This window comes from Callorhinus ursinus, unplaced genomic scaffold (genome assembly GCF_003265705.2).
Source record: "Callorhinus ursinus isolate GAN/ISIS: 27379988/994484 unplaced genomic scaffold, GSC_fseal_2.0 scaffold7, whole genome shotgun sequence".
NCBI classification, from domain to species: domain Eukaryota; kingdom Metazoa; phylum Chordata; class Mammalia; order Carnivora; family Otariidae; genus Callorhinus; species Callorhinus ursinus.
In genome coordinates, this window is record NW_027397069.1 from 38,488,087 (window position 1) to 38,501,947 (window position 13,861).

Below are 13,861 nucleotides of genomic sequence, written 5' to 3' on the forward strand. Positions count from 1 at the left end.
CTACTGTGATCAAACATAGGAGGTTAGGGGGAACCCTATATGAAATGAAGTCAGAAGCACATGAAGGGGCTGGCTCATGTGGAGCCTTATACTGTATGGTAAAGGCAGCTCACTTTCACGTCAAGAATAATGAAAAATCTTGGAGAGTGACCTAATCTGGCTTAAGTTTTTATAAAGATTATTCTAGCACCAAAAAAAAAAAAAAAAAAAGGAACAGGGAGGGAGAGAGGAGGGAAGAGATAGAGGATTACAGCAAGGTATGAATGCAAGTGGAAAGAGCAGCAAAAATCTATTAGAGTTTTCCAAGTGGGAAATAACATAGCTTGAATTAGATGACAGCAGGGGAGAAAGTGAGGAAGTGAACATGTTATAGATATACATGTTTAAATATACAGTCAGAAGAAATTGCTTTAGGACTGCAAGTGATGGAAAAGTGGATGGGAAAAAGCCAAGATTTTTGTCTTGAAATATTAGATTAGTGATTGTACAATTCACTCACATTTAGGAACATAACTAGAGGTGTTAAAGGATGAGTAGGGGGTTTAACTAGACCCTGGAGATCACTCCAGTCATTTTTGAAAATGATAGTTGGAAAACCACATACATGGCATTTATATCCATAGCTCTTTATTAATTAACTTAGGAAAGGATTACAGTTAAAGATAGGAACTCAAAGATCAAACTGTGCAGTCCCTTACATCACATGGCTTTGTTGGAAAGGAACAAGCAGTTGACACTGAGTTAGGAGGTAAGCCAAAAGGAAACACATAAACTAGTTAAAAAAAAAAACAAAAACAAAAACTAAGAAGAATGAAGTGGTGAATTCTAATAAATGCTTTTATGGAAGCCAGTAAAATAAAGACTAAAAAGGAATTACTGATTTGAGGCTGCCTTCTTTCTTGGAATAACCCTCTTCTCTATTTTATATCAATTCAAATGATTCATCCTTCAAGACATTGTAAGGTGCACACAGCCTTCATTGACCACTTCAGCTCAATGCAAGGAAAAAGTATTGGAGCTTGTTAAAGAATGTCTCACTATCCTTTTACCTCATAAATTTGTTGAAGAAAAACTTTTCCTTAGGTTAGAATTGGCAATTATTTTTTTGCCAAGATAGAGTTTCTCAATTTATCTGTTAAAAATATGAGGTTGGGCCATTTATATAAGATTCAGTTACTCAGGGGCACCTGGGTGGCTCAGTCAGTTAAGCGTCTGCCTTAGCCTCAGGTCATGATCCTGGAGTCATGGGATCAAGCCCCATGTCTGGCTCCCTGCTCAGTGGGGAGTCTGCTTCTCCTTCTGTTCTTCCCCTCACTCATGCTCTCCCTCTCTCTCTCTCTCTGTGTCAAATAAATAAATAAATTTTTTTTTTAAAAAAAAGATTCAGTTACCCCCCCAAAAAAAAACAATTAATGAAGTCTTAAGTAATCATCACTATACCAGTTTGTTTATAGAAACTTTGGTAATTAATTGAATTGCCTACAACAAACAATCTAACAAATTGAACTTCTATTAACAATTATACTGTGAGTAAATTCAATTACCAGTAACAATTACGTAAAGGAAGCTTTTCAGTAGTTAGAGCCTCAGGACTAAGACTATATGCCATAGATGGTAAAACAAAACTTTAATAGTTTAAAGAAGAAAAAAACTTATTTTTAGCAATATTGTGTACATACAATGTTGAAAATCTTTCAGTAGTCACACCAAAAACAGTTGCATAAATTAAATAAATATTTTTAATGCATAGTTAAGATTGCAATGATTATTTTTTTTAAGTCCAAGTGCTGGGGGGGGAAGTAGGGAAAGAGAGAGAAATAATGAAAGATAGTACTAAGAATGTTCAGATGATGCTGACTGTATGGCTGTTCATAAAAATGTTTGCTGATTTCAATAGCTAAGAGGCTGAGTTTTATAGTCAAGATGGAAGAGAAGATCAAGCTTTGGGTGAATGGCAGAGTAGTAGTCCTGAGACCCTATCTAAAGCAAGAACCTGGATTGCTGAAAAACTGTACTTCAGAAAATTATATAGAAGAAAATATCTCACTAAGTGGCAAAAAGAGACAAAATCAAGCTCTTCTGCTTTTCCCAGGTCTTCATTTAAAGAAAAATAAAGACTTCATGAATATATACATATATAGTTACACCACCCCACACATCACACACACAGATACACAGGCCTGAAACTGACAAAGGTTTGTAATTTAAAGCTAATCTATCTGCATAGTCTGAGATACCTCAACTTGAGAACTTAATATGATGAGTTTCTCTAAAGGTAGAGAGCAAGATACTAAGTTAAAATACCAGTATTCTGGGGTGCCTGGGTGGCTACATTGCTTAAGCGTTGGACTCTTGGTTTTGGCTCAGGTCATGATCTCAGGGGTCACGGGATGGAGCCCATGTCAGGTTCCACGCTCAGCCGGGAGGGAGTCTGCTTGAAGATTCTTTCTCTCCCTCTGCCTCTACCCCAACTCATGCTCTTTCTTACACACTGTCCCTCTCTCAAATACATAAATAAATCTTTAAAAAAAGAGAGAGATACCAATATTCTCTTGATGGGCAAGAACTTAGATTAAAATGCAAGAACCCCTATGGTAAAAACTCAGAAAACACTGACTCAAAATCCCAAATAACTGCATACATGAGGAAACAAAAGTCATCAGAAGATGACTTAACAAAACAAGAAAAGAAATATCAGATACTCATATTCTAGATAAAATTAACATGTTAACATAGAATAAACTCATCAGAGTTACAGAGTTGGAAGGTACAGTATTAATTGGGAAGGGAGTACAAATATTAATTAACTTCAAAGATTAATCAGTAGGCATACTAGCATTTTAAAGACAACAACCATTTAAGAATTATTGAATATATAGATACAGATATATAGATACAGATGGACATAGATATTCCAACCAGTAGAAGGACATGAAATTATATTTAAAAATAAAATTGAAACAAATCAAACCAAGACAGTATAGATGAAAATCATTGTAAAAAAAAAAGGTAATTAGAATGTACAAAGTTACTAGGAAATAAAAATCTAAGCACATCAGTATCACAGTATGAGAAAATGATATAAACATGCTAAAAAATGCTAAACATGCTGACAGAAAACATGACCTAGGGCATATACTTTGGCCATGTTAGACTATACACTCTTAAAATACAATGAGATCCTTCACTTTTTTTTTTTTACCCCCAAATTAAGGGAAATTTCTAAAAGTGACTCAGGGAAAGGCATAATGACCTAAAATTAAAACAGAAAACAACATATGCAGGACTCGATCCCAGGACCCTGGGATCATGACCTGAGCCGAAGGCAAACGTGTAACCAACTGAGCCACCCAGGCGTCCCAGAACAGAAAACAGTAAATAGTATGTAATGAAAAAAGTAGGATGGCCTGAAAAGCAGATGATAGTACAAGCATTGACATCTCAAGTCTAGAGTTTAATCTGCTGCTAAGTGGATGGATACGGACCTTAACACCTAACTTAAATTTTGGATGTTTGGATGGGAATAAGATGGTCTCAGGTCAGCAGTAGCCCTTGGTAACTAGCAGAATCCAGTGGAAATTCACCCTGGAGGAAAGCTTCCCTGACTGAAGCCTTCCAAATATTGAAAGAATAAAATATCAAAGTATGGTATTTTAAGAATATTACAAAACAAGAAACAATACAAGAAATACAAGAAAATAAGCCACATGAATTAGAATTCGCAAAGTCAAAATCAACAATAGAAACCAAGTAACTCTGACATTGGAAATAAGAGATCCAGAAAACAACTGTTTGAGATGTTTGAAGTAATAAAATGTGGGGAAAAATGAGCAAGAAAAATGAAACTTACCAAAATTGCCAAGCTGACTTAGAGAAAGATCTAAATAGAAATGTTTTAAATGAAGAATAAATTTGTTAACATTATACGCAATAGGTAGTCTAAACAGCAGACTAGACACTGCTGAGAGGATATTAGTAAAAGAGAAAGCAGATTTGAGGAAATTATCCTACAGGAAAATTTGGTATGAAGATCATAATACAGCATAGTTTTAGTAAATCTCCCAGACCTAGAACTAAAGAAACTGTAGAAAAGGCAATACATGCAGAAAAATGACTGAAAATTTTCCATAACTGATGACATGAATTCATAAATATAAAAGACAAATATATCAAGCATGAAATATAAAGAAATCTGCAAATAGGTTGTTATAGTAAACTTTGGGTGCTTTACAGACAAAAATAAATTCCTTTCAGACAAAAATAAGTTCTTACCAGAAGTCAAAGATTAAAAAAAAAAAGATCTACAAAGTAGCAATATTTTATTCTATAAACAGAATTCTCAAAAGTAACAAAGGAAGCTATAAGAGAGAATAATAGTACCCTCACATTGCTGAAAGGAAAAGACAAGCCAGAATCCAGAATTTTCTGTTTACTTAGAAAAACAAACATTTGTGTGTGAAATAAAGACATTTATGTACAAATAGAAACATAAATGATCATTAAGAGGCATTTATTAAGTGAATTTCTAAAAGATGTGCTTCACTGAAGAAAAAAATGAATGTAGAAATAGTTTTAACATAAAAGAAAAATTGTGAGCAAAGAAATGAATAAACATGTAATTCCAAAAGATCAGTGTGCAAAAACAAACCTGTGTGCATACAATAAATATATTATCGGGCGCCTGGGTGGCTCAGTTACTTAAGCGACTGCCTTCCGCTCAGGTCATGATCCTGGAGTCCCTGGATCGAGTCCGGCATTGGGCTCCCTGCTCGGCAGAGAGTCTGCTTCTTCCTCTGACCCTCCCCCCTCTCATGTGCTCTCTCTCTCTGTCTCAAATAAAAAAAAAAAATTATCAATTTATTAGGTTATAAAAGACATGATATAAATTGGACAAAAGCAATATGCAAATTAATATGTAAATTGAAAGGCATACATTTTCTTAATGTGCATTTTATTTTGAAGTACTTTTGTACTTTTTAAAAGTATTTTACTGGCATGTATTTCCTTATTCTACTTTCAGTAAGTCTGAAAGTAGATATGTAAATTAAGATGCAGTTTTTACAGTTCTCCCTTCTTGCATATTCAGGAAAGCATTAAAATATTAATTGATTTCAGACTTTGTTAAAACTATAATATAAAATAAAAAAGTGAATAATTAAAAAGAAAATGTGAGAATAATTGGAAATCAGTAGAGAAACAGTAGAATAATAAAAATGAAGAATACAAGAATAAAAAATAATAGATATAGTAGAAACAGAAGGCACAAATTAAGAGATGACAAATAAGTGCAAATTTATTAATTATAATTATTTGTAAAGTGAATAAAGTCAGTCTTCAAAAATAGAGACAAATAACAACAAAAACCCCATCTGGTTGCAGCTTAAAAGAGTCACAATTAAAGCAAAAGGATCCAGCCAGATTTATTAAAAGTAGAAATAAGGAAATATATGAGTAAAATATATATAAAAAAATAACAGTGACTTTAAAAAAAGGCATTGTTAGGAAAAATCATGCCCTTCAAACATCAAAAGTTTCAATACAATAAACATAATAGTTATTCTGAATTTGCATGTAGCTAATATGATAATCTCAAAATGTATAAAATTAAATACACTGGAATCACAGGAAGAAATTGTTAATTCTACCATTAATGTAGGAGATTTTAATACACCATTCAAAATTATCAAGTAAAATACAAAAATTTGCCCTGCATTAGAAAATACACATTCTTGGGGCACCTGGGTGGCTCAGATGGTTAAGCATCTGCCTTCAGCTCAGGTCATGATCCCAGGGTCCTGGGATCGAGTCCCACGTCGCGCTCCCTGCTCCTTGGGAGCCTGCTTCTCCCTCTGCCTCTCTCTCTCTCTCTCTGTCTTTCATGAATAAATAAATAAAATCTTAAAAAAAAAGAAAATACACATTCTTACTAATTTCTCTCTCTCTTTTTTTAAAGTTTTACTTCTTCCTTGCCAATCTGGATGCCTTTTATTTCTTTTTGTTGTCTGACTGCCGTGGCTAGGACTTCCACTACCATGATTGATTTGTGCATATTGAACCACCCTTGCAACGCAGGAATAAATTCCACTTGACTGTGGTGAGTGATTTTGTTAATGTGTCGTTAGATTCAGTTTGCTAGTATTTTATTGAGAATTTTTGTATCGATGTTCATCAGAGACATTGGCCTATAGTTCTCTTTTTTAATGGTGTCTTTATCTGGTTTTTGTAGGAGGGTAATACTGGCATCATAGAATGAATTTGGAAGTTTTCCTTTCTTTTCTACTTTTTGGAATAGTTTGAGAAGAATGGGTACTAATTCTTCTTTAAATGTTTGGTAGAATTCGCCTGTGTATCAAGGAAATACAAATTAAAACCACAATGAGATACCACCTTACACAGTTAGGGATGGCAAAAATTAACAAAACAGGAAACAACAAATGTTGGCAAGGATGTGGAGAAAGGGGAACCCTCTTACACTGTTGGTGGGAATGCAAGCTGGTGCAGCCACTCTGGAAAACGGTATGGATGTTCCTAAAGAAGTTAAAAATAGAGCTACCCTATGACCTGGCAATTACACTTCTAGGTATTTACCCCAAAGATACAGATGTAGTGAAAAGAAGGGGCACATGCACCCCAATGTTCATAGCAGTAATGTCCACAATAGCCAAACTGTGGAAGGAGCCAAGATGACCTTGAACAGATGAATGGATAAAGATGTGGTTCCTATACACAATGGAATATTACTCAGCCATCAGAAAGGAGGAATACCCAACATTTGCATCAACATGCTTGGACTGGAGGGGATTATGCTAAGTGAAATAACTCAAGCAGAGGACAATTATCAATGGTTTCACTCGTATGTGGCACATAAGGAATAGAACAGAGGATCACAGGGGAAGGGAGGGAAAACTGAATGGGAAGAAATCAGAGAGGGAGACAAACCATGAGAGACTCTGGACTCTGGGAACCAAACTGAGGGTTACGGGGGGGGGGATGGGGTAACAGGGTGATAGGTATTAAGGAGGGCACGTGTTGTGATAAGCACTGGGTGTTATGTGCAACTAATGAATCATTGAACACTACATCAAAAGCTAATGATGTACTATACAGTGACTAACTGAACATAATAATAATAATAAAAAAAGAATTTGCCTATGAAACCATCTGGTCCTGGACTTTTGTTTGTTGAGAGTTTTTTGATACTGATTCAATTTTTTTGCTGGTTATTGGTCTGTTCAAATTTTCTATTTCTTCTCGTTTCAGTTTTGGTCATTCCTATGTTTCTAGGAATTTATCCATTTCCTCGGGGTTATCCAATTTGTTGGCATATAGTTTTTCATAATATTCTCTTACAATTGTTTATATTTTCGTGGTGCTGGTTGTCATTTCTCCTCTCTTCCATGTGTGATTTTATTTATTTGGGTCCTTTCTCTTTTCTTTTTGATAAGTCTGACTAGAGGTTTATCAATTTTATTAATTGTTTCAAAGAACCAGCTCCTGGTTTCATTAATCTGTTCTATTGTTTTTTGTTTTTTTAGTTTCAATTTCATTTATTTCTGCTCTAATCTTTGCTATTTCCTTCATTCTGCTGGCTTTGTTCTTTTTCTAGCTCCTTAATTTACAAGTTTCAGTTATTTGAGATTTTTCTTTCTTCTTAAGATAGGCCTGTATTGCTATATACCTCCCTCTTAAGACAGCTTTTGCTGAATCCCAGAGGTTTTGGACTGTTGTGTTTTCATTTTCATTTGTTTCCATGTATTTTTTTATTTCTTCTTTGATTTCTTAGTTGACCCATTCATTGTTCAGTAGCATGTTGTTTAATCCATGTATTTGTGGTCTTTCCAGACTTTTTTTTGTCTCTTTCCAGACTATTTCTAGCTTCATAGCATTGTGGTCAGAAAAAGTGGAATGCAAACTGGTGCAGCCACTGTGGAAAACAGTATGGAGGTTACTCAAAAAGTTAAAAATAGATTTACTGTATGATCCAGTAATTCCACTATTGAATATTTATGCAAAGAATAAAAGAACACTAATTCAAAAAGATATATGCACTCTTATGTTTATTTATTTTTTTAAAGATTTTTTATTTATTTATTTGACAGAGAGACACAGCGAGAGAGAGAGAGAGAGAACAGAAGCAGGGGGAGTGAGAGAGGGAGAAGCAGGCCTCCCGCTGAACAGGGAGCCTGATGCGGGGCTCGATCCCAGGACCCTGGGATCATGACCTGAGCCAAAGGCAGACACTTAGGGACTGAGACACCCAGGCGCCCCTGCACCCTTATGTTTATTGCAGCATTATTTACAATAGGCAAATTATGGAAGCAGTTGAAATGTCCATGGATAGATGAATGGATAAAGAAGAAGGGGTATATATACAAAATGGAATATTACCCAGCCATGAAAAAGAATGAAATCTTGCCATTTGCAACAACATGGATGGATCTAGAAATGCTGAGCAAAATAAGAGATTTAGAGAAAGATAAATACCAAATGATTTCACTCATACATGGAATTTAAGTAACAAAACAAATGAACAAAGGAAAAAAGAGACAAATCAAAAAACAGATCTTTAACTATAGAGAACAAACTTTGATTACCAAAGAGGAGGTAGTTGGGGGGATGGGTGAAATATGTGAAGGGGATTAAAATACACTGATCATGACGAGCACTGAGTAATGTACAAAATTAACGAATCACTATATTATACACCTGAAACTAATATAATACTGCATGTTAATTATAATATAATTAAAATTTTAAAAAGAAATGCAAAAAGGAGACATTAAGCAAGGCAATTCCCCATGGCATGATGACTAATTTGTAACATTAACTTAAAGGGAAGATATAGAACGAATTTAAGGTTTCTAAAAAATTTAGTCAACAAGTTGGAGGAAGAAGTCTTAAAAATGGAAAACAAGAAGAATTACCAGGCTCTAAAAGGCTGCAAAGTATTACTGGAAATACACAAGAAAAATCCAAAGTTGACAATGAGTTTAAATGTATAGAATCATCACCAGGAAAACAATGGTTAATAATTGTATAAGTCGTCCATTTTACATAAGATTTTAAAATTCAAGGTCTCCAATAATACACAGACTTACCTTATTAGATATTAATATTATAACCATTTTATAGAGAAGGTTGAAGTTTAGATAACTGTTAAAATTCCACCACCATATGCATTACTAAAGTCTACTAAACAGGCTCAGAAACATGCAAAATCAAAGATGTTAATTTATTAAACATGCTCCTATATTTCTAAAATTTTAAAGTTTTGATTTCCATGCATATGATTACTTCACTAAAGTTTTAAACTTTTAAATAGTTATAACTTTAATCTTTTTTTTATGTGAAAGCCCATTTCCCCTTATGCTTTAGCTACGTGTCTATTTTCTCCTTACCACATATTTTTAACAATTCATTTAATATCATCAAAGCTACATTTTCTTTCATTTGTTAATATTTGACATTTTATAGTTTCTACTCCCTTACTTTCAGTGTTTCAGTAGTGTGTGTATGGGGGCATGTATGTCTGTGGTATACCTTCCCTGGGGTGTTACATATTTTCTTTGTGGAGATTATCCAGAGTGGAGGAGACACAGATTAAATGTAATTATGGTAGCAGTAAGTAATATTTTTAAGACTAGGATACTGTCAAACTATAAATAAACATAAGAAGTATAGTCTTTAATTTTATTTGATAAAACCACTGTATTTCAGCAGAAATTATGTGAAAATTATCCAGGTGTCTTCCACTTTATTACTAAAATTTTTGCAAAAATATTTATTACATAATTTTATAGTAATTTGTGATTTCTAATAGTACAATAGAAATGGCTGATTTAGTTTTCTTGGTTTGGGGTTTTCTTTTCTGGTGATTATTATTGAAATAGGGGGTATTTTCTGATATATCTAGCTAATTTTCTAGGCTTTATTATTTTAAAGAAAAGGTAGGTTTCATTTTACTGACAGTAGTTAAAGTAAGAGCATAATCATTGTATGTTGGCATCCATACAAATATTCAACTATTTTCTTCTTAAAATAAAAAGAAATCTTTTTAAGTATCTGATTGCTGAGATATAAAAAAAATCTAATACCCTCTCCAAAAATGTCTAATAATTCCTGGCAAAATATTGAGTTTTAGCTAGATTTCTAGAGTTATGAGAAAAAAAAAAAACAGTATAAACTGAAATCAAGCTCTATTTGTGTGGTTTTCTTTTTTTTTCTTTTTTCATTTTTTTTAGTTGTATGAAAATTGCTCCAGATACATTTTCTGGGAATGAGTTTTCAAATTGCAATTTTGGACATATTTCTCCACACATTCTTAAAATGAACTGAATTATAGTTCTTCTAAGGACCACTAAATAAATGAAGCCAGTTTATAAATTTTTTGGAAACCCCTCAGAGTCCCAAACACACTTTGTCATTTGTTTTGTCTAAGCTTTTTAATTCTCTTTGAAATAAATAGAAACAGCAGAGACTGCTCTGCCAAATAGTTCTTGCCATTTTAAACTGTGTTTGTGTGTGTGTGTGTGTGTATGTGTGTGTGAGAGAGAGAGAGAGAGAACTAGAACAGTTTTTCAAGGGAGTAAGTATTTAGAGATAATTAATGAATACTATAATATTTTGAAGAACAAAGATGGAGAGGATTAACGATAAAATGGTATGTCCCCAAACACTGCATAGTAGTACCATAAATATGATCATGTAACAGATTCAAATAATGGGATCCTTCGGTATACTCTGAGTACCATGCACTTAAATTTTCTAGCCAATCCAGAACAGGAGATAGAGGATAATTTTGTTTCAACTTTATTAGGTATAGCTGGCAATCAAAAACTGAATGATTTTAAGATGTACAACCTGATGTTTTTATACATGTATACATTGTGAAATGTTCACCACACTCAAGGTAATTAGAATATCCATCACCTCATACAGTTACCATTTTTTTGTGTGGGTGGGGAGAACATTTAAGATCTACTCTCAGCAAATTTCAAGTATACAATACAATATTATTAACTATAGTCACATTGTTGTACATCAGATCTCCATAACTTATTTATCTTGCTTAACTGAAACTCTACCCCTTTGACCAACATCTCCCCATTTGCCCATCCCTCAGCCCCTGGCAACCACCATGCTATTCTTTGATTCTATGCATTTGACACTTTTTTTATCTACATATAAATGAGATCATGCAGTACTTGTCTTTCTGTATCTGGCTTATTTTCACTTAGCATAATGTCCTCGAGTTTTATCCATATTGTTCCAAAAAAAAGCAGGATTTCATTCTTTTTCAAGGTTGAATAATATTCCTCTGTGTGTATATGTGTGTGTGTGTGTGTATATATATATGTATATACATACATTGTATATGTGTATATATATGCATTGTGTGTATATATAAAGAAAAAATATGATATACATAGAGACAAAATGTTTTATATACATATACATAAACATATATGTATATGTTTTCACATCTTGGCTATTGTAAATAATGGGAAAATGAACACATAAGAGCAGATGTCTTTGAGATTATGATTTCATTTCTTTTGGATGTATACCTGGAAGTGGGTCTGCTGGATCATATAATAGTTGTATTTTCAATTGTTTGAGGAAACCTTCATATTCTTTTCCATAATAACTGTACCAATTTACATTCCTGTAACAGTGTACAAGGGTTTCCTTTCCTCCATATCTTTGACAATGCTATTTATCTCTCATTTTCTGAAAATAGCAATTCTTACAGGTGTGAGGTGATATCTTAGTGTGGTACTGATTTGCATTTCCCTGATAAATAAAAATAAATTCCCTGATAAAGTTGTTTCATATACCAAGGTTTATCTTTCCACTGTCAGTTCATGGTTGCTTTTAATGATGCCAATGGAAAAGATGACCTTTCTTACCAGTCAACTTTAGGATGTGTAGACTGAAAATGGAGGGAGAAGAAATTCAAGTACCACATTGATCCCATATATGGCCTATAGGTACATTTCTCTTACTTTTTGTTATTACTAATCATATTAACTCTCTCAAGAAGTTAAAATCTGTTAACTAAAGTAATATTTTTTCTTGAAGTGTTATCACAATATTGGAATAAAAACACTTAGTAGGAATTCTTAATCTCAGGAAACAAACAGGGTTGCTGGAGTGGTGGGGGGTGGGAGGGATGGGTGGCTGGGTGATAGACACTGGGGAGGGTATGTGCTATGGGGGGCGCTGTGAATTGTGTAAGACTGATGAATCATAGACCTGTACCTCTGAAACAAATAATACATTATATGTTAAAAATAAAGAAGAAGAAGATAGCAGGAGAGGAAGAATGAAGGGGGGGAAATTGGAGAGGGAGACGAACCATGAGAGACCATGGACTCTGAGAAACAAACAGAGGGTTCTAGAGGGGGGGGGGGTGGGGGATGGGTTAGCCTGGGGATGGGTATTAAAGAGGGCACGTACTGCATGGAGCACTGGGTGTTATATGCAAACGATGAATCATGGAACACTACATCAAAAACTAATAATGTAATGAATGGTGACTAACATAATAAAATAAAATAAAATAAAACACTTAGTAGAATGTGATATCCTTTAGTATAAATGCAAAATTGGAAGTTTGGATTGAGTCACTAAGATAAGAAGTAGATAAAAAGCAAATTATCATATAAAATTTTGCAAACTAATTTCACAAATCTAAAATTCCTTCAGCTTATTAAAGATATAAAATGGTTTAAAGATTAAATACCAAGAGAGGGCAGCATCAGGGATTTCAAAAGCACTCTTCTCTCAGTACTTCCATTTTGGGTGAGAAGTACCTGATCCAATCTTATAACTAATAAAAGAATCTTCATTATTTGTTTCAGAGGTACAGATCTGTTATTCAACAGTCTTGCACAATTCACAGCGCTCACCATAGCACATACCCTCCCCAATATCTATCACCCAGCCACCCCATCCCTCCCACCCCTCACCACTCCAGCAACCCTCAGTTTGTTTCCTGAGATTAAGAATTCCTCATATCAGTGAGGTCATATGATACATGTCTTTCTCTGTTGAATCACAGATTTGTACCTCTGAAACAAATAATGCAATATAAGTTAAGAAAAAAAAAGAAGAAGATAGCAGGAGGGGAAGAATGAAGAGGGGGAAATCGGAGGGGGAGACGAACCATGAGAGACTATCGACTCTGAGAAACAAACTGAGGGTTCTAGAGAGGATGGGGGTGGGGGGATGGGTTAGCCTGGTGATGGGTATTAAAGAGGGCACATTCTGCATGGAGCACTGGGTGTTATGCACAAACAATGAATCATGGAACACTACATCCAAAACTAATGATATAATGTATGGTGATTAACATAACAATAAAAAATTAAAAAAATAATAAGGATAAAAAAAGTTTAAAGAAAAAAAGATAAAAAAAGAAACTCCAGAAGGATGGCTAAGAAAACCTGACATATATCCTCAAGAGTTAGGCAATTGATGTCTAATTTCAAAATGGAAAAGCTAAAAGCAGAGTTGATTTTACTTTCAGTTTTGGTCATAGAGCAAAAGAGAGTTTGCTGCTCTACTAGAATCAGCCTATACCAGAGAGCTTGGGGGCCAAGTGATTCTTTGCCTTTAGGCTGACACATTCAAGACAGCTGAACCAAAGTCATTTAAAATCATCAGATAGGGCCCAAGGAAAATGAGCCATCTAGGTCATGAACATGTAACTGAGAGATTCTCCCCTCCCCACCCACACAATCGCCAATAAACATATGCCAAGCTTAAAGAGCATAAGACCACATCCACAGCTCTGCTCAATCAAGAACTTTCCTGCCAGATTCCCCATTCTCTGTCTTTCCAACATTTTGACCCTGAG